Source organism: Callospermophilus lateralis, unplaced genomic scaffold (assembly GCF_048772815.1).
Source record: "Callospermophilus lateralis isolate mCalLat2 unplaced genomic scaffold, mCalLat2.hap1 Scaffold_63, whole genome shotgun sequence".
In the NCBI taxonomy this organism is placed as follows: Eukaryota; Metazoa; Chordata; class Mammalia; order Rodentia; family Sciuridae; genus Callospermophilus; species Callospermophilus lateralis.
This window is the reverse complement of record NW_027514713.1, coordinates 7,333,683-7,360,798: the sequence shown is the minus strand read 5'-3', so window position 1 is coordinate 7,360,798 and position 27,116 is coordinate 7,333,683. Positions and strand designations below refer to the sequence as shown.

At 44.3% G+C, this 27,116-nt stretch overlaps 1 pseudogene; it reads right to left on the bottom strand.

The window, feature by feature from the left end:
• The window catches only part of LOC143389482 (protein-tyrosine kinase 2-beta-like), a 49,510-nt pseudogene extending 30,609 nt beyond the window's left edge, over positions 1-18,901 (bottom strand).
• Between the last annotated feature and the right edge of the window lie 8,215 nt (positions 18,902-27,116).

The following is a 27,116-nucleotide window of genomic DNA, read 5'->3' as shown; positions in this document are numbered from 1 at the left end:
CCCCAGTTAAAACTCATTAGGCTAATGTCTAATTTCCTTAGGGCTGGGCCCCTGTGCTGTTTATTATTGAAAATCTTTAACATATGTAAGGTGAACAGAGGAGCATAATAGCTCCCCTTGTACACACAACCCAGCCTCAGCAATGACCAACATTCTGCCCCTCCTGCTTCATCTGTGCCACCCCCTACTCTCCAACTGTGACTCAACTATTAATTTATTCTGTGGTTCTTCTTTTAAGGTAAAACTTATATAAATTAAAATGCACAATTTTAACTCTATGATTTTGACACATGAATGCACCTGTGAAACCCACACACCAATTAAGAAAGGCAGTTTTCCAGATCCCTGGAAAGTTTTCTCTTCTCCCTCCTCAGTCATCCCTCGTGGCTCACTCCCACCTCTCCCTCCCAGGAACCACCCCCTCCAGAACTTCACATAAGTGGGGTCATTTTATAGGTGCCATTCTTTTGTGTCTGGCACAGTTTTTTTCACAGAGGACAATATCTGAAATTTCCCCACATTGTTGTATATATCAGTAATGTGTTTCTTTTTATTAATGGTGATGTTCTACTTTATAAAGAAAACACAATATGTGTATTTAGCCTCCCTACTCTTGGAAATAGGGGCTATTTCTAATTTTGGCCATTATGAATTAAGTTGCTGTGAAAACTAATTTACAATATTTTTGTGTGTAGATGCTCTTATGGCCTTTGAATAGACACCAAGGAGTAGAATTGTGTGGCCTTATGAGAAACTGCCATGCTTGTTCCACTTTTGTGTTTCCATCGTGACATGGGGCTTCTGTTACCCTGCACCTTCTCCAACATTAGGTGCTGTCATCTTTCTAATATGTGTCATCTCAGTAGGGAAACTGAGGCACGGCATGCATGTATTAGCAGATCAGTGTGGGAACCACTTGAGGGGCAGGGCTAGTAGTATATTATTGTGCCTTGATCTGCATCTTCCAATGGCTAACGACATTGATCACATTTTTACTTGTGTATTGGCCATTCACACTCGTTCTTAATGAAGTGTCTGTTCAAGTCTTCTGCCCTTTTTTCTATGTTGTGTTTTTGTGATTGAGTTTTAGGAGATCTTTATACATTTTAGCTAAAAGTACTTTGTATGATCTGTTTTACTAATATCTTCTCCAGATCTGTAATCATTTCCATATTAGTGGCTCGGTATCTATAATTTATCAAAAATTCCTTTTATGGTTAGTGCTTTCTGCGTCCTAAGAAATCTTCACCTGCCTCCAGGTCATGAAGATATACTGTGTCTTCTTTTATAAGAGTCATAGTTGTGGAGCAGTGGTAGAGTGCTCACCTAGCATTGGTGAGGCACTGGGTTTGATCCTCAGCACCACATAAAAATAAATAAATAAAAATAAAGGCATTGTGTCCACCTACAACTATAAAATATTTTTAAAAAGATTCATAGATTTAATATTTACTTTTAGGTCTTTGATGCATTTTAAATGAATGTTTGTGTGGTGTGAAGCAGGGATAAAACACTTGTTCATATAGTTCTACAGTCATTTGCATTGGTTGTTAACTTTCCTTTCCAAGTGAATGGTTTTCCTGTCTTTGTAAAAGATCAGTTGGCTATCTAAGTTTAGGTCTATTTCTGAATTCTGACTCTTTTCTATTGATCTTTCTTCACACCTCGCTGATACCATTAATGTACACATTACTGTAGTTTTAGGGATCTTAAAGTCAAATGGGATAAATCTCTGTTTCTCCCCAAGATTATTGGTTTGTTAGATCTTCACATGTCCATATTGATTTTAAAAACAGCTTTCCCTGTTCTTTTCCAGAACTTTGTAGCATTATTATGATTGGGACTGTGTTAAATCTCTAGTTTAATGGGGTGGGGACGCAGGGATGGATCTCTTAACAGTACTGAGTCTTCCAATTCTGAACATGGTATCTCTCTGTTTCTTTAGATTTTCTTTAGTTTCTTTAAGTAATGCTTTATAGTTTCCAGTTATAGGCTTTAGTCCTAAGTGCCTGGTGTATTTTGATGCTTTTTTAAATTGGGATTTTTAAAAGTTGATTATTCATTTTGCTCACCATTTCTGCGACTCCCTTCTTGCTGCTCTGCCGGCCCCGGGTTCTAACCACTTACACCTTGGGCTAGCAAGGCTGCTGCTTTCTGCCTGCACCCCTCCCAGACTGGATAGTATCCTCCAAAGAAAAGCCAGGCACTCCCACTCATTAATCACAGTCCATGTCACAAGAGCAGATGTCCTTCTTAGTCTCTGCTTGCTGTAGACACTCTTCAGTCCTTAGAGATGGCTTTAAAATTTTGTCCTGATTTTATCATTGTTACCTGCAAGAAGATGAGTCCAACCAAGCTATTTCACTGTTTTTGAAATCTCTGTGCTATTTTATGAACAAATCTGTGTCCTTTGCAAATGAAAGAGGCCTGGGGAGCTGAGAGCTCCTTTCAAGTCACTAACAGCCAGACAGCAACACAGCAACTATCAGGAATAGCAAGCCCTGGTGCCACTCTAGCAGGGCCCAACCACTCACCAGTACCCAGCTAGATGTCCTTGGACAACACTGATGCTCTCTGGAATCCATTTTTGTTTGTTTATTTCTTTAATTTTTGTGTTTAAATCTAGAACATGGGGAAAATGGCAGTATTTGGAATGGTTTTGTGAAAATTAAATTAGTTAGAACCCTTTAGACTATCACTTGACTCAAGGTAAACACTAAAAACACAAACAAATAAAACATTGTTTTAACAACAACCTCTTGCAAAGTCTGGTGCTTCATAAACTAGATTGGGAAAACAAAATTTTGGAGCCTCCTGTTTTACTCCTCTTTTTCTTTTTCTTTTCCTTCCCTAGGAGGTGGTGGCATGGCCAAAGGTCAAAGTGTTGAGGCTGAGGGCCCATTGCAGAGTCAGCTGGTGATTAGGAAATTGGCTCCACACAGGGGGCTGAGCAAAGAAGAAATCTATGAGGATGCTGGGAAACTTTTACTGGTGGAAAGAGTACACAGACTATGGAGAGGGGAAGGCTATAGAGGACCCCATATAAGGAACTGGAATTAGAAATAGTGTTTGACTTATAGTTTAAGACAAAGAGAGAGAAAGAGACTGAGCTTTGTTTACCAAAAGGGCTTAGGGGCAAGGACATTCCCTAGTGATTTGCAAACCAACCACCCAAGTCTTAGTTTACAGATAAATACCCTTCTTCACTGAAAGTTATCTAAGGTTCCTTGGAGAAATGGGTGATTCCAGAGCTGGGGCAGAAGAAAAGAGAAAAGTACAAGATGAGCCTAAAATGTCATTTTTATGCCAGGAAAAGAGAAAATGTTTAGAGGATGTTGGGAATATATGACAATGAGACAGAATGAGCTTGAAGGGACCCAGAATGGCCAAATCTGGGACAACCTAAGTATTAACATATAATGATAGAAATTACATCCAATGGAAAAAATAGACTCTGAATAGATAAATAAATGGGGGAGAAGAGAATGCTTTTCTTCTTAGTAGAAGGCAAATTAGTAAATGTAAAGAAAAGGATGGAAATAGAAATCACCATTTGGCAACAAGCTCAGTGTTGGTTAATCAGTGCACGGTTCATCAAAGAATGATGAAGTTGGAGAGTGGAGGTCTGATGGAGGGCAGAGGATTGACAGTCTCAGGGCATTGCTCCTCAGATGTCAACCAAATACAAAAGAAAACCTGGCAGGCATTAATTGCGCAGTTGTCCAGGTTAGCAGCTCCCAGTTTAGGACAGGCAGCTCTGGTGCGCTTCCTGCCTTCATGCGGCAAGAAAAGCACAGCTTCACTTCTGAGATGTTCCTGCCAAGAGTTTGAGGCCCAAGTCTGGTGATGAGACCCAGAGTGAGGGGTCTCCCCAGAGTCCCTGTGGAACAAAGGATTGAGGATCTCTTCCACATTGGAGAAAACAGAAGAAATATGACAGCAATGTATGCTCCTGGACTGAGGGCCATGGACATGGCTGGGTCAGTCAGATGGAGTTTGTGGGTTGCACAGTGATATCAGGGATATGGGCTGAATGATGGTGTCAGGGGTGTGAGTTGTGTGGTGGTATCAGAATAACACTGACTTCCCAATTTACATGGCTGTAGTGGAACTTGGCAGGAGAGTGCCCTTGTTTGGGGAAAATAAACACTGGAGCATTTTAATAATGGGCAACATTGCTACAACTTGCCCTCAAATAGTTTTAAAAAAAGATGAAGGGCATGCTTGAATGAATGTGCTTAAGAAAAAAAAAGAGCTAGTAAATAAAGCAGAAGACATTGAAAAACTGTGGAACCAGAGTGAAGGTGACTTGGATTCTTAGAACTACTTTTTCAAACTTCTTGTTAAATTTGAAATAATTACAAAATAAAAAGAGAGGAGAGACTCCTATAGGACCTAGCACATGTGAAAGAAAAATACTATATCAAGGGGATAAATAAAACTTCTGTCAGGCCAGACAGAGCCTTGCTGCTTTCCGAGGTGTCTGAGAGGGGTTGGACAGAGTCCAGCTCTCCGTTTCATGGTTGGTGAAACTTTCCAGGACCTGCTCTGGGCAATAAATTTCCAGGTTTCTTTCTTGGAAGTGAAAGATTCTGTAGAGAAGATAGTGGGGTAACTCTAGATCCTTGGAGTGGAAATTCATAACTCCTTGCTTAACAGATGCTCATAGAAAAATAGATTTCAGCCCCAGGAAAGGAAGAACTTGGGAGTTCTCTAAGCTCAAACACACTCTCTGGGAGGCTGTCCAGTGCTGGGAAGATTCTTATCAGGGACAAATCTGATGCTCCAGGGAAACTACCAACATGACTACCATTAGTCACTGAGGTTGTATCATGAAGAATCTGGCTATTCTATGACATTCGTTCTGGGGAAGGAGCCTCTAGACCTTTGGAATTCCCAAGTGATAGGATTGCCTTTGAAATTCATGATGGGTACCTGGACCACACTTGAATCTATGCTAATGAACGAAGAGGGACCCTAGATGACTTCAGGATGGGTCCTGGTCAACCATGTTTCAGGCTTTCAAGTTGGAAAGACCAACTCTGTGATTAGAGTGTTGGAGCTTTGAGCCACATGATGGCCTTACCTTGAAGGAGGGAAGAAAGCTGGAGATTAAGTTCAGTGTGGCCAATGATTCAATCAACCATCCAAACAGGCCCCCATAATAAACACTGAGAAAACCCTGGAAACTTGTGGGCTCAGGTGAGCTTCCTGATTGGTGATGCATCCTAAGGACATGGAAACTTCATATTTGGGATCTTCTTGGACTTTGTGTTATGCATTTCTTCCTTTGACTGGTCAAAACTAAAATCATTCATGTGTATGGCACTTTCCTGAGTTCTATGAGTTGGTTTGGTGAAACTTAAGCAAATAGAGGGAACTCCCACATCCATAGTCAGTTGATCAAAAGTGTTGGTGGTCTGGGAATGCTGGAGCCTGCATCTTGGGTCTGAGGGGAGGGGTGTCCTGTGGACTATGCCCCCAACCTGTGAAGACTATATGGACTGCAGAATTTGCATTACAAAATGGGCTGACCCATTAGGCATAGCAGGGAGAAAAAAGAAGATTGATGACCACAAGTGACACAAAAAGAACAGTAACTTTGGAGTTTCTCAAACCAGGGTGTGAATCCAATTCTGACACACTTTTAGCAAAATAGGACAGTCCTCTCCCAGTTGTTCTCTATTGAGCTGCAGAAAGGGTCTTCCTTCAAACCATCAGCAACAATCGACCCCATTCACACTGTGCAGAGCAAATTAGGGGCTCCAGCATTGGCATGCAGAGCCCTCAGCTGTGGAGGAACTTATATTTTGTAGATAGAAGAAAGTGGTTGAGTTTCAGGGAGGAGTCAGAGAAGATCAAGCTCGGGGCCTTGGGGCCACCCTCCCTGTGTTGGCTCCTGTAGTGGTCCTGTTTTCTGTGCTCCCTGCTGCTCTCTGGTACCTGCACAGCTTCTCAAATGGTGGAAGCAGCAACATGGGTGCTCTACCCACTGTCCTCACCTGTCACTAATGAGTCAATATTTCTTTCTCTATTCATAAATCACTCCCTTAAAATGATAGTAAAAGATGCATACTACTTGCTCAATTGCCATATGGAACATGATTTTTTTTAAAAAAATGGTCTTAGTTTTCTCAGTTGCTCTTTGGATAAGCCCAGGATTTGTTTTCTGAAGGAAGGCCTTGTTTGCCCTGGATGAAGCTTCCAGGCACTCAGCCTGCCCTTGGTGCACAGCCTGGATGTGAGAAGCCTTCTGGTGCTTTCTTACAAACATTGGCATTTCCAGGGCTTCTCTTTCTATTTGGCTAATGATGATTTATTTTCTTTACCAAATAGTGTGAAAACCTCCTCCAGAAGACTTCTCCTATCTCCCCATTCTCTGGCTTTTCCTCTTGTAGGTCATAAACAAAGAAAGAATATGATGGGTGTCTTGTCTCTAAGAGCAGGAAAACTTACAGTCATGCACTACATAGTCAATAATGGACCACATATAGGATAGCAGTCACACTGATTATACCATCTAGTGACATCAGATGTGTGTGTAAGTGTGCTTTACAGGGTTCACATGAGGATGAAATCACCTCGAGATGTATTTCTCCTGTCATTGAGTGACACTCAAATGACTATGCTCCCAAAGAGAAAGGACATCCAAGCACTTATCTTCTCCATTTACTTTCTCTGTCTTTAACCACATCAATCACACTGAGGTACTTCCCCTGTAATCTCTGTGGTCTATTTTCTCAGGCTCATCTCTTTTTAGGCAACACCTAATCTTTTTGTTTTCCTTGAGCTTATTAGACATACTGTATGTCAGTGGCTGGATTTTCAAAACAATGTGATAAATGAGGTCCCCATCATCCTCCACTCTTTTGCAAAAAATGGTCCTTGGCTAAGGTCACATCCCTGATGAAGGATGGCTCACATACAGTGATTGGTCAATAGATAGTCATCAAGGCCTGTCCTTTCATCCTGATTGGGTCAATGTCACTGAGCTGCCCTAGCTCCAGAGCTCCAGAGTTCCATGTGGAATGGACTGTGTCACAGCCAAGCTTTTCCCCAGCCGATCCTGCATCTCCTGTTCCAGGTGCATCTTGTGAGAGTCCTCGTCCACACTTCTTCCACCCAGGCCTCCAAGCTGGGTCTGCCTCCTGGGAGTCCCACTGGGACTCTGGCTTGTAGACTATGTTCTGGGCTTGATTCAGTTCAGCCTCCTTACTCATTGCCCTACCAAGACTAAATGATCCTCTTTTTAAAGATAACAGAATTCAACCTTTAATGAATAAGATCTACTTAAGCCTTGGTTCAAGAGAGTCTTGCTTCAACTTTTTCCAAAAAGGTGTCACTCTAAGATTGAGAACAAATTTAAATCAAGTGACTTCAGTTGAAAATTCCCATTGGTTCCTTGTTTTCTATATGAAAAGAGAATAAGAACCAAACTTTCTTTAGCATTAGGATTAAAAGGCCCTTTGGAATGTCCCTCCATTTGTTCTTCCCAGTGCTGTCTTCCCCTCTTGACCCACAAATTGCCTAGCCCCAGGGCTGGTCTTTCCACCCTCACCACAGCATGCCATTGCTTTTCTCTGTGCTTGACTACATCATCTTCCTGCCTGGCTCCCTCTGTCTCCTGACTTCTCCTGGAGATCTCCCAGTCATCACAGGTGTCCTTTAAGGCCCAGTACACACTTAAGTCCTCTGGAAATCCCTTCCTGACTGCCCTTGACAGAGCTCTTGTTTTCTCACTGAGATAACAATGGACTTTGCTTATGAATCCAGCAAGAAACTGTTATGGATTGAGTTTGTTCCCGCAAAAAGACACATTGGAGTCCTAAACTCTAGTTCTTAGAATGTGACCTTATCTGGAAATAGGGTCTTTGCAGACTACTCAAGCTCAAATGAAAACTTTAGGATGGGCTCTAATCCAATATGGTCAGTATCCTCCAAAAGGGGGAATTTTGGAAACGTAGAGAGAAACACATGCAGTGGAAGTGCCAGGTGAAGATGTGGGATTTGAGTGACACATCTGCAAACCAAGGAACACCAAAGCATGCTGGAAAGTCATCAGATGCTAAGAGGCAAGAGAGGGTTCCCTTAAGGTTTTAGAGGGAGCGTGGCCCTGCTGAGGTCTTGCTCTTGGCTTTCCTGCCTCCAGAAATGTGAGATGATCCATTTTCATTGTTTTAAACCACCCTTTTGGTGAGACTTTGTTATAGCAGCCCTGGGAAACTAATGAAGACATTTTTCAATACGAACTAAAACCACAGTCTAGGTCTGATCTTTGATAAGACAAACACCAACTATCATTTTAGTTCTAATTGGTAAATGGTTATGAGAATTTTAAGAAATTTTGTTACCTATATTAACAGTGATCTTCCAGTGATACCTTTCCAAGTGATGACAATAAAGATTTAAATATATTTCCAATTATTTTTAGATGTCAGACTAACATTTTCTGGAGTGTGACACTGAACTAAGACTGGCCGGCCTTATGTGGATCACAGATACATAAAGAGCTTAGTGTAGTGGTTGGCATACAGTAGGTGCTTGACCTGGCCCAAAGGTCAAGTCAACCTGAAGAGCTGAACTGATTGGCTCAGGAAGTCTGAGACCAGGGGATGGAGCATCTCTCCAACGGCTCAGGCCTTGCCTGAGTGAGTGGGAGCTGGTGCCTAGGCAGAAACCCAGTAGGTAGGGGCCAAAGGAAGGGGCCAGAGCTGTGGGCCCAGAGCTGTGGGATGCAGTCACTCAATACCTGCAAGCTCCAAGGAAGGGGTGCAGTGTTGAAGAAAGCAGTCTTTAGAAAGGGACCTGAGGGGGGCTGGGGTTCTGGCTCCAGAGGTAGAATGCTCACCTAGCATGAGTGAGGCACTGGGTTCAATCCTAAGCACCACATAAAGTAAAATAAAAGTAAAATAAAGACACTGTGTCCACCTATAACTAAAAAATAAATATTAAAAAGAAAGAAAAGGACCCGAGGCTATTGGCGAGCTGAAGCCAGTACCAGCAGAGGTGGGTGAAGGGTGGTAAATGATAAATGATCCTGTGGGACAATCAGGCCATGGTCACAGCTGATGCAGCCATGCCAGCTGGATGAAAGAAAGAATGAAAAAAAAAACTTTCTTCTGCTCAGATCAAGAGCCATGAAGGGCCTCAGCCCCAGCACCCCACTCAGCCCAGCAGCAGCTTCCCTTTTCCCTTCTGTAGTGAGACCAGAAGCAGGCACAAGGAAGCCATGAAGAAGGAACAAGAGCTTCTCTGTGGCTGACTTACAGTGCATGAGAGGTGCCCCCCCCAAAAAAAAACCACTCTGTTAAAGGTAAAACCATTCTATCTATATTCAGATTTGCTAATATACCACCAGTTTGGGCCTTTTGCTAAGTTTTGGAGGAATGATGGATAATGATGGATAATAAAGATTAGGAAGAAAAGTACCAGGTGGTGTATTTCTTCAAAAATTTCTGCCTGTTAAAGTAATGACTTTCCAATTCACTATGAAGTAAACATGTAGCATGTGCCTCAGCAAGAGGGGTGGGTGACGTGGGTTACTTCAGGGTCCAGGTAAAGCAGGTTTTTCTCATGTCCAGTGATGGGTCCCAGGCACCCATTTTACTATAATGCTCCACAATTGTCATCAACGAGTATCAACAGGCACCACTAACATTTGAGACAAGAAGTGTCTTTGTCATGTGGGTCTGTTATATACCCATAGCTACAGCCCACTGACAGCCATGCCCCAGACCCCAATTGTGGTGACAATGAGGAGAATGTGGATTTGTGGCCATTCTCTTTGGGCTTTATAACTGGAACCCATTGGTCCATCCATCATTAAATAAGGACCATTAATTAATTCAGCAAATTGGGGAAATGAAGGAAGTAAGAGAAAGGGAAACAGAGCTGCTTTTTTGTAGAAGAGCCTTCCAGACAAATGGTCTAGAAATTATGGAGGGCCCTGGGTGGGAGGATGTGAGGATTCAGTGCGCTTGGTGCCACAGGAGCTGGGGTGGAGACAGCATGGAGGGAACTGATAGGAGGAAAGGTCAGGGAGGCTCTGCCAGGTGTCAGCAAATGTTTTCTGTAAAGGGTCAGGTAGAAGATATCTGAGGCTTTGTGGACCATAGGATATCTGTTGCAAATTCCCAACGCTGTTACTGTAGCTCAGAAGAGCTATAGATAATACATGAGTGTGGTTGTGGTTCAATAAAACTGTATTTACAAAAATGAGAGCAACCAGCTGTATTTGGCCTGAAAACAATAATTGCTTGTAAACCCTGTTGTGAACCAAGGTGAGACTGTAGATTTTAAGTGAGATAAGGAGCCACTGGAGAGTTTAAAGCAGAGCAATGATATGATCTAAGCTATGCCTTAAACATGTCCCTCTAATTGACCTGTGTTTTAAAAATTTACCATAGCTGCTGCCTATAGGGTGGAGCATGTGGGTCTAAGGGCAGAGCAGTTAGCAGGCAAATGAGTTATTCCAGACAAGAGATGCTGATGGCTTGGACCAAGAAAGAGGCAATGGATTGTCGAAGGGAGTCAGAATCTGGGTGTTTGTGATGGTGGAGCCTGACAGGACTTCCTAGTGGACTGAATAGAGTTCGAGAGAATGAACGAAGTCATGACAGCTCTAAGGCCTGAGACATGGTTGGCAAAGAGTGGAGCACCAGGTAATGAAAAAGACTGAGGAGAAGACTGGTGGTGATGTTTGATTCTGCACATATGGTCAGTGGAGACGGCAACCTGGCAGGTGGGGAAGAGACTGGGAGTCGTGGGAGACTGAAGTTAGAAGTACACATATGGCACCACTTAGGTTAGAATCATAGGTAGGGGAACTGGAGGAGATCACCTGAAGAGTGACAAGGCAACACCCTAGGGGGTCACATGCTTGGCAACATCACAGGAAGCCTCACATTAGGGCACACAACCTGCAGGTGGCCAGCAGCTGAGAATTCTGGGAAGTGGAGAGGAGGGGTAGACTTGTGTCAGCCAAGTTCAAAGCTCAGTTCCAACGCCAGTTGTGTGTCTGGGTGGAGTGTGTGCAGAAAGCTCACACTTAGGTCTGTACATCTGTATGTCCTGGTCTGTGCTAGCCTACATACAGAAACCAGTGACAAACACAGTGATACTGAGAGACAGCTATCAAGAGGTAGAAGAATGGGGTCCCCCAAATTATGCCTATGTCCTAACCTCCAGAACCTCAAGGTGACCTCATTTGGAAATGGGTCTATATAGATGTAACTGAGTTAAGAATTTCAAGATGAAGTCATTCTGGACTGTGGTCATTCTGGCTCATAACCTGTATGGCAATGTTCATATAAAAGACACACAAAGAGAAGGAGGGTGTGTGAAGACAGAGGCAGAGACTGGAGCAATGCTGTCATTAGCCAAGGAACACCTGGACTATCAGAAGCTGAAGAGTCAGAGAAGGATCTGTCCTAGAGCCCTCAGAGAGACCAAGGCCCCACTGACACCTTGATTTGGGACTTCCAGCCTCCAGAACTGCAAAGGAACCATCCCTATGTTTTTGAAGCCCCAGGTTTGTAGTAATACATTATGACTGAAATAGGAAACTGATTCAAAGGCCATCTGAGTTCCATGTCCTCAACACATAAGGCATAATTTTCAAAAAAGTGATAGAAGAACAAAATAATAAAAGTTAGCATAACTTCTCACTCTGAAAGCATTCAGTTTGAGGTGATAAAAGCCTCTAAAAAGGACATTTAGAAAAGCAACCACCAGGTTAAAAATAAAAAGATAGACACCTGACTGCTAATTTGTCGTTGTCATGAATCTAAGCATACAGATAAACAAAGGGGCTCAGAACTCTGCATGTTTGCCTTGCGCTTGCCTCAGTAGGTGTCTGTGTGGGTGGGTGGCCAGGAGCACTCACAGGAAATGGGGAGGGTGCAGAAAGGAGGAGGCCTGTGAGTGTGCCTCTTCTATATTATTCTGAGTGTCTTTGTGGTACCAGCTTGTGACTTCCTGGCTGAGCCTTTCCTCTCCTATGCCAGTGATGTTCTCATGCACGGGGAGCTGGCCTTCTATAATTTCATCTATTCTTATTAGGGTAGGTTTTCTTTTAGTACAGGTAGCCCTCCCCTCCTTTCCTCTTGTACCCAAACCTTGCATCCCAAACTTGAGGCCTTGCCCTAGCTGCATCTGAATGAGGGCAGCAGGAATGCTCTGGAAACCAAGAACCTGGACCAATGGTCTGAAGGCCAGACTGCTCCTCCAAACTCAGGGAGCTGCTGGCCCTGTGTCTCTGTCCCTTGGGCTGCTGAAACAACATACCACAGACAGGGCAGCCTAAACAAAACTTCTTATATTTCTGGAGGCTGAGAAGTCCAAGATCAAGGTGCCAGTTCTTTGTGAGGGTCCACTTCCTGTCTTACAGACAGCTGCCTTCTTGCTGTGTCTCCCATGGCTAAGACAGAGTGTGCTCTGGCCTCTCTTCATCTTATAAGGGCACTAATACTATAATGGGGGCCCCACCCTCAAGGTCTTATCTAAATCTAATTACCTCCTATCTTAGTCTGTTCCTGTTGTTATAATAAAATACATTAAGAGGGATAATTATAAATAACAGAGAATTACTGCTCACAGACCCTGAGGATGGGAAGTCCAAGATCAAGGTACCACCAGATTCACTGTCTGGTGAGGGTTCCAAGATGGTGCCTTCTTGCTGCATCCTCACACGGCAGAGAAGGGAAGAGGGTGCTTCCTTCAACCTCTTTGTAAGGGCAATAATCTCATTCATGGGGCCACAGCTTTTGATGCTGTCACACTCAGTATTAGGTCCAATATAGCCTTTTGACCAAGTAGCTCCCAAAGGCCCCTCCTCCAAAATGCCACCACATCAGGGGCCAGGACTGTACCATGTAAAATGGGGAGGAGCAAAAAAACATCCAGTCCATAGCACACTGTGCCACATCAGGTGAGTGGTTTAAGCTTGAAGCTAAGTTGGATGGGAATTTGATGGTGTCACACAAGCACAGGGCACACTTGGAAACTGGACTCTGCCCTCATCCCATTCCAGGGAAGCCACACCCAGGGACCACACCTGCAATACAGAGACTCTGCTCTGGGTGGGAGGAATGCATCTGGAAGGACAGGAAGGACACAGAATGGCTTTAGTTCCTGTCCCTCCTGGGGATGCAAATATGAATTCCCAGTGCAGTGACACTTCAGGAAAAAAATGAAGATGTATCTCAAATTTGGCTTTTCAGCCTAGTGGAGGCTGGCTGAGAGATAGGTTAGGAGTGGGGGTCCTGCCGGCAATTCTGCATTGCACCATATCATGGACGAATGCCCATTTTTTCTTACTACCCTCCTGAGAGAGAAAAACAGATGGTCTGATAATAGGGATGCACACACAGAGACAGTGGGTCTGCTGGTGACAGCCAGAGGGAGAAGACACCACGAAACAGGCAGTCAGTGTGCCAGGCACGGGGAGGACAGAACATGGCACTTAGAAGCAGGTGACCAAACAATTCAACCTCACATGCATTGTACTTTGGGGCTTGGCAGGGACATTCCTAATGGTTATCCCTGGACATTATGTGTAAGCTGGAACTGAGACAAACCAGGACATATAGTAAGCCCTCCCACCTAAAAGAGAATGAGAAGAAAAGGAGAGGGAGAAGGAGAGAGAGAGGATGGGGACTGCGTGCACATAATCATGATCATGAAGAAGACACCCCATGTTGGCACGTCTGGGTGATGCTCTGCAAGTTGTTTTCAGAATGCCATTTTAGCCTCTTTCCCAGACAAGCAAATTAGCACATTAGAAGAAAATAGAATGATATAAGCCTTTGCTTGCTACAGAGATTCCAAGCTTCCAAACAAACACAATTTCCTCTGAATAGCAAACCAAAAGGAAGTGGAAAATCAAGAAGAGCCAAGTATGGTTTTCATTTGGCACATTGCTGAGTCTCTCCAGCATCTACCTGATTTCTGAGGGGTCCTAGGAACCAAATCCAGGGAGTACTTTTGTGGTTTTGAACGTGGCGAGCATCATGAGTCTATTGTATTTGCATAGAAGTAAGTTGGGAATAAAGATAACTCTACGAAGTCAGCAAGTACGCCTGGAGTAAACATGTTTTGGAAACATGCCCCGGCAGGCACTGTGCCAGGGTGAATCTCCATTGCTTCTATTTGATCAGATGCAGCCAAGTGGGGGTGTTGGAATGTCAGGAGTGTTCTTATGGAAGGACATGTGCTTGGCAAATTTGGAAGTGCTGGCAGCATTTTGAGTACTCTGAGGATGGTGAAAAAAGATATGGAGCTGGATATGAAAAATTGGTTGAAGTCAAAGCCAAGCTAGGGAAAGGAGGCTGTCAGGAAGTAGATGGAGGGAGGTACTTCTCCAGGAGAATCTCAGTCAAGGATTCCAGGCCTGGGTTCCCTATTGGACATTCCCTACTGGACACCTCTAGTGGGCTCTGAATAGCAAAGCTAGTCCTTGATGTTCAGACCCAACTCTTCTGTGTTATTTGTTCTCCTCAGCCTTGTTTCTTCCTGTCAGAGCTTTTGCCTCAGTTTGTAATCATTTGTTCTTTGGTTTAAGTCAATTTTGGTCTCACCCTTGGCCAGGAAACCCAGAGAAAGCAGAGAGTGTACCTGTGTTTTGGGGTACTTTGCTGCCCCAGGCCACGGCCAGCGCGGTGCCAGGCATGGGCACCCAACTCTGTTTGTGGAATGGAAGATGGAATTATTCAAGACCCTTTCCACAGTGACCTCATCCACAGCCATGGTTTCAACCACCACCTTGAGGCTGGCCACACTCGACTGTCTGTGCCCACACTAGTTCTCCCCTCCAGAACATGCACCAACGGTTACTCAACATTTCCATGTGAAAGTGTTAAAGCACCTCAATTGCACTGAAAGATCTGTAACTGCGCTGGGGAACACGTCACTCCCCACCCAGTCTCTCCTCCAGTGTTCATCATCTTAGGGAGGGGGCCCTGTCCACCTGAACCAGAGCTGCCACTCTTCACACCTCCCTATCCCTAATTTCTTCACCTCCCATCCATCATCAAAGCCTGTCACTTCCATCTCCTACAATCTCTGGATATCGATTAAATGACATCAGCATCTTCCCACAAGGGATGGAGTAAAGATCAAAACTATTAACATGTTTTAAGAAGCCAATCTTAAGGAACTCTCAGCCTCCAACCTGCCATGTACCTTTCCACTCAAGGACTACCACATGTGGTATTGTCTGGGCTGGTGACTTTGTTTCTCTTGCTTTCTCCTCTTTCCTTCACTTCATAGTCAAAACTGTAAAATGCTAGTTATTCTCACCATCTCTACTCAACCATCATTGCACAATGATTCCTGCCCCCATCTCTCCACTGGAACTGCCCAGCAAAGAGTCACCCATGGCACCTGTGGCTGAAGGCAATGACCCTATTTCTGCCCTCCCCTGACTTGACTTCTCTGAGCACCTAACATTGCTAAACACTCCTTCCTTAAAGCCCCTTGGCCTTTGGCCCCTCTGACTGCTTCTCTCAGTTCTCTTCATTTTTTTTTTTTTTGGACTCTTCTTTTCCTTCATTTGCTTCTCTTTCTTCATCAGTCCTCTGGAAATTAACTTCCCAAGGTTTCCCAACTGGAACTCTTGCTCTTGCTCAACTCAACCTCCATGGATGATTCTGCCCTCTTGCCTGGCATCCATCGCATGACAATGCCAAATCTTTACCTCCAAGTCCTTTCTTCCTCCTAAGCTCCAGGCCCACATTTCGCTGTGGAGGTGCTTCTAACACACTTCAAACACACCACAAGTAGAGCTGGAATCTTAAGGCCCTTCCTTTCTCTGCTCCTATCTCAATGAATGGTGCCAGCTCCCATTCAGCTGCCCAGGCAAGAGCTTGAGTCATCCTTGTCTCCTTCCTTTCTTTCCCTCCCTACATCCAATTAATCATCAAATTCTGTTGACTCTGCCTCCAGAGACACACTCAGATGGGTTGACTTATCTGTTCCCAGTGACGCTCCCTTAGTTCAGGTCCTCATCAGTTCCCTCCCACACAACAGCCACCACTTCCTAACCCACATCCCATTTGCCAGCTTCTTTCTCTAACCCTTTGTGTTCTGCTGCCAGGGTTTGGGGATAAATGTTCCCTAAATGATTTTTCAGAAGACTAGTGGACCAACTTTTAAAAGAGCATTTCTTTAGGCCAATAAGAAACAGCTAGGTAGAAAATAATACTTCTGTGCCCCTGTCTCAAAGACTCACTGGGCATATTAGCTTATTAAAGGTTCTGAGAAAGCTTGCTATAAAAGAATCTGTTCAGAATTGTTTAACAAATTATCTTCTAAGCTTCCTTGAGATAAGACCCTTTCTCCAGGGCAACCTCATTAACATCTTTCAGAACACCATGTGCTATTTTAAAATACTAATGTGATTGTCTTCTCAGTTTGAAAATAAGAAAGATGAATGGATAAATACCCAAAGAAGACAACTTGAACTTCATTCTCTGGGCATTTAGTGATCCTCAGAGATTTTTGAGCAGGGTAATCACCTAAAACTCATCCATGCAACCAATATTTCCAATTATTTGAGACCCTGTTGTGCACTAGATACATTTCATCTGCCATCTCCAATCCTACAGCAATGCTACATGGTCCCCAGGGGGCAGACTGATGTGCAGATAGGTTAAGCATTTAGACCCAAGGCCACACACCACTAAGGGTAGGACAGCTCATGGCTGGAAGTCCAAGTGGCTTTATGGCCACAGGTATTTGTAATAATCAGTGACATTAGAAGGTGACCTTTAGCCAGCAGGAGACACTGGAAGCAGAAAAAGTCAAAACGTGGATAGAAATTCCTAGAAGGCAATTCCATCCTTCTGTTGTTGCTGCTGCCTCAACTTTGTCCCCACACTCCTCCAGATGATGCCCCCAGAACTGGTAGCCATTCTTGAGCTTGGGCCTTACTGAACTTTCTATAGGCCTCCTGCTCTTCCTCCCCTTAGACACCCACCAGGCCATCACACAACTCTAAGAAAATCTCTCTCCCCCTTCCTAAAAACTAGGTGCTGTTCCCCAGTGCCTGCCCAACTCCAAATTTCTAACCTGATGTTCTAGGCCTCTTTATCTGCCCTCAATTTCTACCTTGGCCTTGACTTGAGATGCTTTTCTAAATAAATCCAATGCTTCCATCAAGCCAGACTACCCACCATCCAGCAGCCTCCCAGCCTCTATCTTTGTTGCTCCCTTCTTACCCCAGAGTCTCTGCTTTAAATCCCACCCATATTTTAGGGCCCTTCTCACTGTTAACTCAATAAAACCTGTCCCAAGCTGAACCAACCAGATGTTCTCTGCTTCTCAGCACAAAAGGTCAATGAGTGCTCCTCAAACTTGAAGATCAGGTTAACTTCTGAAAATTACGATAGTGAGGCTCACAGTGGATGGCATCATGTATGTATGAAAATGACATACCTGAAGGAAGACTCATGAAATGGACAGTTAAGAAGATAGGAAAATGTCCCCCGGAAGAAGGGGGCCAGGGCTTATATTCAGGCACATTTATGATCCCATATCAGAAACCATATGACAAGTAATCAAGGCCCTAATCAAATCAGTTACAGGAAACAGAAGGAGTCAATGGAGCCATAATCAACAATGGTAACTGGCCAACATAGTGAGCTAATCAATTACACTCTGCTCTGGTGTGCGGAGGCAGGTGCATGCCGTAACAGACAGCAGGTGAGATGGTGATGTGGCCAAGCTGCCAAGAGCCACTCACAGAGTTGAGAGGCACAGGTTTTCAGGAAACAGGAAGGGTTGGCAATGCCATGGAGAAGAGCTCAGGCAGCTGTCCCAGAGTTGGTGCCTTTCCTCCAAGTTCCCTGCTTCCTTGTTCAAATCACAAATCCTCCAAGCAGCCTTCTGAGAACCCATTTGACTTTCCCTTCCATTAACAATAAGGAATGTTCTGGGCAGAGGAAAGATGCATTCTCACTGAATCCATCTCTTGGGGCCATTAGAGGATTTAATGAGATCATGAGTATAGAAAGACACACCTAACTGTTCCCATGTAGCTATTGTTCAATACATGTAGGTGGTGAAATCAGCCAGTATATTGGAACTCTGCTTTTAATGACAATTTCATTTAGACTTAGTTAAGTTGAACTGAATTCCTGGTATCTAGACGCCTTGATGAGGTGGATACCTGGATCTGTTAACAGATTTTAGGACCCTAAGTAAGAATAAGCCCATTGAGCTGTTGCTCTGGCAAAAGAGCCTGGTGACGCCCATCTACCCCAGGGCATTTGTAGCTCATTACCATCCTCTAAATGCCCCACCAGCTCCATCCTCTAAATGTCCAGCAGAAATCTTAGATAGCTTTTTTTGAAAATGTAATCACTTGCATATGCCTCTAATTCCAATTACATTGGAGAGTATTTGAGGGGGCTTTTAAGTCCTTTGCAGAGACTTAAATGTCATAAATACTTAACGAGTTGAAATGAATTGAACAAAGTCCAAACAAACAATCAGGGTTTCAAACCAAGGCTGTAGCATCTGTCCCCCAAGCCCCTAGGGAAATGGAGTTGCACACCTGGAGAGGAGTTTGGCCACATCAGCTGAGAACATCTCTCCTGATGCCAACTTCCCTCTGCCAGGCAGTACAGGAGATCCTGCTGGGCTGAAGGAGTGTTGCTCAACTGTCCAGGAAGCAGAGGGTGGAACAGACAAACAGAGTGCACAGGTCTCCAGCTTACCTGGATCTCTGTCTGCACAGTGCATTTGACCAGTTCTTCCCATTTGCTTTAGAAGCAAACCTTGAGGATGAACACATCTGCCTTTTCCATGTTAACTGGTACCACCACCATGGGCTCTGGGGGACCCTCAGGCCAGCGAATGTGCCCACCTTTACTCAGCTCAGGGGCTTGGATACCCCGGACATCCTCTCAGACAGCAGCTGGGACCAGCACATCTCAGTCCTGTGGAGACAACAGAGAGACAGTACTGAAATGAGTGCCTAGAATCCCTCATGCCTTAGCCCCCCAGGTGCAACCACCAAGCAAATGACCTATTCTCCTCTTCCTGAAAACTCCCCTAAAGGCATCCAGCATTCTTGGATGTTCTTGGGAAGCTGCAGCAGGTGGAAGCAGGATGCATGAACATTCAGGTATAAAATCTGGACCTGGAGCTTCCAAGCATGCTAGCCCTCTCCTCTGGAAGCCCCCTCTACCTCCCATTTCTCCCCACACAATGGCTCCTAGGCAAGGGGCCCACATACAGCAAATGCAGCTTTGAGAGGAGGCGGCCACAGCCTGGTTCCAAGGCACAGTGGAGCAGAAAAGTGAGAAGTGGGGCAGGTGAAAATAGCAGAAGAAAAACAGGGACAAGGGGGAGAAAGCAGAAAAGAGACAGATTTGGAGAATGAATAGCTCTGAGGGACCTGGAACAGAGAAGGCAAGAGAGGGGATAGATGGTGAACCTGGCTTTTGAATGATGTCCTGACTGTCCACAGCCTCAGCTGCTAGCCAGAGCGTTCATGATAGGAAGCCTGGATCCCACAGGGACTCATCAAATAGAGCATACCTCAGCACACAAAGGACAATTCCCACCCTCTCTCCAGTATTATGAAAGTGTATTCTGTAGGGTTGGAGGGGCTGGACTCTAAGATTAATCCAGTTCTCATGATAGCCTAGCTTGATGCAGATCAAGCTATAAGAATCCTATGAATCTGTAGTTCACCCCAAATTTCAGCAAACTGATCCTGTTCTCTGGATCCAATAAGACTTCCAAGGACCTACTTTTTAGAGGTCTAAACAGGGTTGTCCAAAAGAAGTGATGGAAATGCTTTGGATTGATGGTGTCAACTGAAGCTCTATTTTGGGATTACCTGGGAAGTTTTAAAGAGTACTAACTCTGGGTCCTGTCTACAAAAGGGCTATTGAGGTCTGAACACTAGTATATTTTAAATTTCTAGGAGTGCCCTAACATTCAGCTCTCATGGTGAAATCTACCCTTACAGAAAAAAGATCTCAAAAGATACTATGATATGGAGGGAAAATTTCTGGACCAGAAGTTGGGGGAAACATGATGGAGTTGGCCATATTAAAAAACAAGTGTGGGGTCAAATATTTAAAAAGTGGAATTACAGCCTATGATTTTAAAATAAAATTAAACATACTATGCTGGGCACTAGTTAAAAAAAAAGATTTAGACAGCAGATTTGAGGAACCATTTATTTTAAAAAGCAAATGTGTACTAGGAAGGTTCAAAGAGGTATTGTAATGATGAGGGGAAGAGCAGGGCTTGTCCCTCAGCTGAGGGGCAGATGGACAAAGGGACACACCAGGCTCAGAGTTCTCAGGGAAGCTACATATACATGTACATCTTTATGTACATATCTATACACCATCCACCCAGCATCATGGAAGTGTCCACTCCATCTTCCCAGAAACATCACTGAAAACGTCAAGGTACCAGTGTCTGCTGTGCAGTGGGATGGATCTCAGTTCCCCCTGACCTGCCACAAGGAATCTAGGGGAGGTCATTTGAGAGGTGATCCCAGGGAATACCACTCATAGAGTATGGAATGTGTGAAGGGAAGGCAAGATAGCTACCAAAAAGCTGTCTGTTGAGGGATCACTTGAACAGCTTAATTAATTCTGCTGGGAATCCCGGGCACCTGACAGAATACACCCACCCAGACCATGAGAGACCTGGGACATTTAGACTCTGCTTCATACAGCCATTGTCCCCAGCATTTCTAGTCAGTTCTATGCAAGGGAGAACAGAGAAATTCTTTAATAAAGATGCAGAGCTGGTGGCTTGACCTTATGGATAGGATCAGTCAGGATCTTTTTTACAAGGGACCCAAGAGAACTCTGTCACCCTCTTTCTGCCACATGTATCAGCAGGAAGAAGGCCCCCATCAGAACCTGAGCATGCTCACACCTGATCTTTGACTTCCAGCCTTCAGTACTGTGGGAAATAAAAGCTTGTTGTTCTAGTCACCCAGTCTATGGTACTTTGTATAATGGCCCAAACTAAGACAGAACTTCTAGGAGTCTAAAATGAAAGCTGATAGCCTGGCTTCCCAATGGCCACTGGGAATGCTGCAATGTCATGCTTGTAAGAATATGCTCTAAAAGTTGGAAAGAAGGGCATTGTACCCATATCTGCTGCTTATACCGCATGCTCCCAGATAGCCTTCATGAAGGGAATTGGTGTTTCTGAAGCTTTGGGAGCCCTAAGAGATGTCACCTCAACCCAGCCAGCATTCTTACCAAAGGGTGATACTCCAGTGAGCACACACAAGACACTTCAGTGACTTCCTAAAATATCCTGGTAAGAATATGAGAGAGAATGTTTTAGGAATAAAATGTCTATATAATTCAGAGATCTCATTGGTAGGATCTGGGGAAACTCCATCTTCAGTGTTATATGTATCTACTGGCAGGTGGAGTGTGGAAGCACAGTGGTATGGGACAGTTAGAAGTCCATGCCTGTGACAGGGACAGGGCAAAGTCTGAGGGGACGATATTAGAATCTACATGTGCTTCTGTGCCTAAGATGCTACAGCTGATGGTACAAAAGCAGATAGTGCTTTTAAACTCAAGAGAAAACAGGACACAAGAATGTGGAGCAACAGGAACTCCCCTTTACTGCTGGTGGGAATGCAGCATGATGCTGCCATTTTGGAAAACAGCCTCACAGTTTCCTACAAAAGTAGACATGCTCTTATGATAAGATCTAGCAATCACACCACTTAGTATTTACACAAAGGGACTGAAAACACGTGTCCATACAAAAATGTACACAGGGATAATTGTAATAGTATTACTCATAATTGCCAAAAGGTGGAAGTAACCAAGATGCCCTTCAGTAGGTGAATGAATAAACAAACTGGTACATCCATACAATAAAATATAAGAACTAAAAACGAATGAGTTTTGGAGCCACAAAATACATGGGAGAACCTTAAATATTTATTTTTAAGTAAAAATGTCAATCTGAAAAAGCTACAAAGTAGAATTCCAACTGTATGTCATTGCAGAAAAAGTAAACATATAAAGACAGTGAAAAGATCAATGGTTTCCAGGGTTAGGGGAAAGGGAGAGATGAATAGGTGGATAATGAAGAATTTTTAGCAGTGAAACTATTCACTATGGTAATGTAATGGTGAATACAGGTATTTATGCTTCTGTCCAAAAAATAGGAAGTACAGCATCAGGAGTGAGCCCTAGTGTAAACTATGCACTTTGCTTCTTCAAGGGTGCCCCAAACTCTCACTAGTAGATACAGATCTGTAATGAACTCCCCAAACTCTCTGAAGTAGAGTACCTGAGAGAAGTCACACAAGAAAGATCCAGGTTACCTGTCCTTGGGGTCTTGGAGAACTCACCCCTCTACACTCCCCATGCTCACTCTGCCTGTGTTTGGGTTCCACCTCACTTTCTGACTACCTCCAGGACCTAACACAAGTATCTTAACTTCTCTCTGCCTCATTTTCCACATCTATACAATGGGGACACGGCTACCTGCTCTGTTTTCCTTTTGGAAAGGTTGTGACAATGAAGTAGAAAACATAAATTGATGTTCATTAACAGAATTCAATGGCAAATCTCATAACAGTTATTAGTTGCCTATTTTCTAAAATCTTGCATGTGTTCCTGTTATGGTTTGGATGTGAGGTGTCCCCAAAAAACTCATGTGTGACACAATGCAAGAAGGTTCAGAGGAGAAATAATTGGGGTTTGAGAAGCTTAACCCAATAAGTAAATTAATCCCCTGAGAGAGTTTAACTAAGAGGTAACTGAAGATGGGTAGGATGTGGCTGGAGGAGGTGGGCATTGTGGGCGTGCCTTTGAGGTATATATTTTGTATCTGGTGAGTGGAGTCTCTCTCTGCTTCCCAATCACCATGTGAGCCTCTTACCTCTGTCACTGTCTTCTGCCGTGTTGGTCTGCCTCACATCCAGCCCCTAAGAATGGAGCTGGCTGTCTATGGGCTCAGAGCTCTGACACCATGAGCCCCAAATAAACTTTTCCTCCTCTACAATTTTTCTGGTCAGGTCTTTTAGTCACAACAGTGAAAAAGCTGACTAAAACAATTCCCATATTTTGTTCCTCCTGCCAATGGCTCTCTATAATGAAAAAAAAATTCTGATTACCAGCATTTGCCAATTTCCATGGTGTAAATATTCCCTCCATGGCTTATTTCAAGATACTAACATATATCACTGAAAGTTGAGTCAGGTAGAGGTAAGCACAGTCCTCTAGAAGGCTCCAGCTTCTCTTCCTGATAAGCGAACTTGCTTGTTCCTTTGAATTTTGCCTGAATATTTGAATTTCTCATCAATAGCCAATCTCTGGATAACTGCACTCTTCTGACCCTCAATGTGTGAGACAAAAGCCCTGACCCTTTCTCCAGACCTCTTTCCTGACTCTCCCAGCCCTGGCTTCTGCTCCTCCCTTGTCCTGGTCTGCCTCAGACCCACTGAGTGGTGTCAGAGGTGCCTATATGCTGTGGCATTAGCAAAAACCCTGGCCCTGAGCCATGCTGGGCTCCAACTTGCTTTCCAGCCCTCAGGTCTGCCATAGTCACAGTCAAAGAATAACAAACACAAGGAAATGGGCCCAGATTAAAACAGGAAAGGTCTTGATTGGCTATAAGAACTTGTTGGCCCTAACCTGCAATGGGTACTCAAGGAGGCTGTTCAATCTCTGAGTCCAAGAAGCTTCAGGAAGAAGATAAATTTTGCTCTTCCTGAATGGCAAGATGTTTACCTGCCTGAAGGAGGGGCGACTGAGGCAGGATGTACATCCCTTGGAGATTTCACAGGTGATCCTGGCCTGAAAAAGATGTTAGGGCTACAGGGGTAAACATCACAGAAAAAGAGAATTCGTGCCCTTGAAGACATTGTAGGGTAATGCTACGCCTTATTGAACATATACTGTGTGCCAGGGAGTTCACATAAATAATCTCTGATTTTCCAGAAAAATTCTGCAGGTAGGTCATATTCATGTCATGCCTGAGAGAAGAAACAGACCTACAGTCTTGTCCAGATCACTCAGGTGGTAAGTGGCAGACATTTTGCCTGACTTCAAAGTCCACAGTAAGTAATGTCCTAGTGATGTGTCATGGAGGCCCCAAGGACATAGGTTTTAAATCCAGGTTTGAATGAATCAGCTGTGTCACCCTTCTCCGTGATGTCACACCTCCCTTCTCACTAATGCTAATTACCAACTGCTGGGAGCAGGTGTCATGTCCTGCTACCACAGTTATGGGGTAATGTCACAGCTCTGCCACTACTGGCTCTGACGCCTGGAGACATAAGACTCCCCAACAGTGGCTGATAGGTTGATGGTGGCCTTGATGTTTTTTCACATGTCCATGGAAAAATGGAAAAAATAAGGACACTGCATAAAATTCATCATAAAGCTCAATTTGAAGGACAGTCCTATTCTAACATTATGCTGTCTACCTTTTCCTGTATTTATGATGCTCATTCATTGATGAAAGGAGAAAAATAGTTTTTGGTAATTTGGGGCTGGACATGTCTGCCACTTACCAGCTGTGCATCTGGACAAGGTGACTGACCCCTCTAGGCCTTGGTTTCCTTTTTGGGGCATAAGGCTGAATTCTTCAGAACTTTTCTGGAGAATCAGAGGATACTTCAGTAAAGTTCCTGGCTCATATGTTTTAAAAATGCTTATAAATTGGCAGAAGAAAGAACTGGAAATGTACTACTGAGACCCTTTCTTGTCGCGACCCCTTGCCCGCAAGGAAGACGCAACTCAGGAATCTTCTTTCAGCAGTTTATTCAGGCCTTGATTAAAGTATATTTTAGTGACCTCCCTCTCTCCTGGCGAGCGCCCAAGCACAGCCTAATAAAGTCTCCCACGTACCAATCTTAAGCCGCCGCGTGGATCTTTCTTATAGGGTGGCAAGGGATAGCGTGCCAACTCTCCACAAAAGAATTTGTTTATCACAGGCCACAGTGGAAGCCGGCGCCATCTTCTAATGGCGGCCACAATCTACAACAATGGCTTACAACAGTTCCCCCTTCTAATTTATAAAACAATGCAGGCGAAAGTAGAGGTCCTATCCTACTGTGCAGAAGCGGCTGCAATGTATGGTTCAGTCCTAAGGAGGCGCCTTCCCCAGACCTGACCCCATATCAGCCGACGCCTTTTTTCGTAGGGCGGGGGCGTGGACGTCAAACCCGCATGCAATAGGACATGCTTTCCTTGAGGTCCGTTGAGGGATCACTCAAGTGCAGTGCTTTGCCTCGCATCCTGCATCGTGATGAAGGTGGACGAAGGGGGACAGCTGAGGCTGTTCTGTGGCTGTACACAACGACAAACGAGTTGACAGCACCCTGAAAGAAAGGCATGGACTTTAAGGCGATAGAGAAGCATTAGTGTGGAAACCCACCTGCGTGCAATGGCAGCAAGACTGGCAGAGTGCAAGGGCTTTCCAACATTAAGAGAATAACGAGGAAAGACATGCCGATCCCAGTGCAATGTTATAACAACTTGGGGTGCAACAACCATGTCAAAGATTTACTGTTTAAGCTGCGCAAGCCAGACTTGAGGTGAATTGCCATTTTCTAAAGCTGCAAGAGCTTGGATGATCATAGCCTTATCGTGAGCATTGCGGGCCTTGAGGCGACAGAGAAACCACAAACAGAGAAACATACCGAAGCAACACATTGCACCAAAAATGCTTACCCCCACCCACTCTTTAAAAAAGGAAAAGGCAGAAGATATCCAATCGGTGAATTGACCCAAAGTCACGGGATCAACACGGGTGTTATTCAAGACAGCTATCTGGGTTAGTTGAGACTGGATCATGTCTTCCACTTCCATGGACCAATTTCCAGCCAAATATTCGCCAATGATGCAGGAAGCATTCCTGGAATCATTAAATCTGACAGAGGTTATGCATAAATGTGCACGTTGGTCAACACAACCCAAAAGCACTAAGTCAGCCAATTTTTTTACCTGAGCTTGGAGTAAGTCTATTCTTTGGTTGGCAGCTAAAATCCCTGACAAAATATGTTGATTAATTGTATTTTGGGATTTAAGTATGGTGGAAGTTTGTTGGACAACTTGATTAATGGTTGCAGCAGTTTGTACTTGATTGGCCATAGCCACTCCGGCCGTAACCGCTGCAGCAGCAGATACCGCCACGGCTGTCACTATAGCCGCTGTGATTCCAAAATCTCTGCGGACTCTAAGTAGCTCAACAATAGGGAATTTATCAGGATCCACAGTGACCCGGATTGGGACGAAAGTTGGAATTTTCATAACCACTGCTACAGTCCAGGAACCATTCCAACACTCAGATAAGAGACAGGTAGTATGAGAACAATCCAGCATCCCCGATGAGGTGGCCTCAGCCAAAAGGAATAAGAAGGGGGATTGGACACAGACCATTGCAGGAGGCAATGTGGCATTATACAACAGAGAGTTGAATGAAACAGATGTAAGTCTATTACCTTGTTCACTTTCCCTAACAGTACCAGAAATATTAGCCAGCCAACTTTTGGCTCCTACCAACTGAGCCAATGCAGAAATATCGGCTGAAGCCCCCTTTTCATTGGAAATCAGCCATTGAAACCAGGACCAACCTACTCCTGTAGAGGAGCTGGCACTATTGTTAAAGTTATAAACATACCTATTAAGAGAGGGGGAAAGGGAGAAACCTTTAGCAACTTGATGTTTCTCCCAAGAATGATCCTGACAAGGCGTAAATATTGGGGGGAAATCAAGATTAGGGGAACAGTAAGGAGAGGCCTTGAAATGAGTGGCATTATAAAAACTACTAGAAGAAGGAGGCACTGGGATTAGTACCTCGGAGATAATAGCCAAGGTAGTTATGTTAAGAGCAGAGCTGCTGTTTGCGGGGGTCTCTGAGCCTGATTGCTTCCCCGAAGCTACCTTGCTCAATACAGCACTGATAATGCTTCCTGAGACCTGATTGGACCGCAATGGGTCCTCCCAGTTAGTCAAATTTTTGGTCTTAAGGCTAATGCAATTAGCGTTTCTAAGGCTGAAACAAAAAACTCCTGTGAGATTAACTTGAGATTGATTAAAAATTCTCTCCATGTCCCCTCTAGGAGAGGCACAGGGAGCAGACATCTCACATGAGGTAGA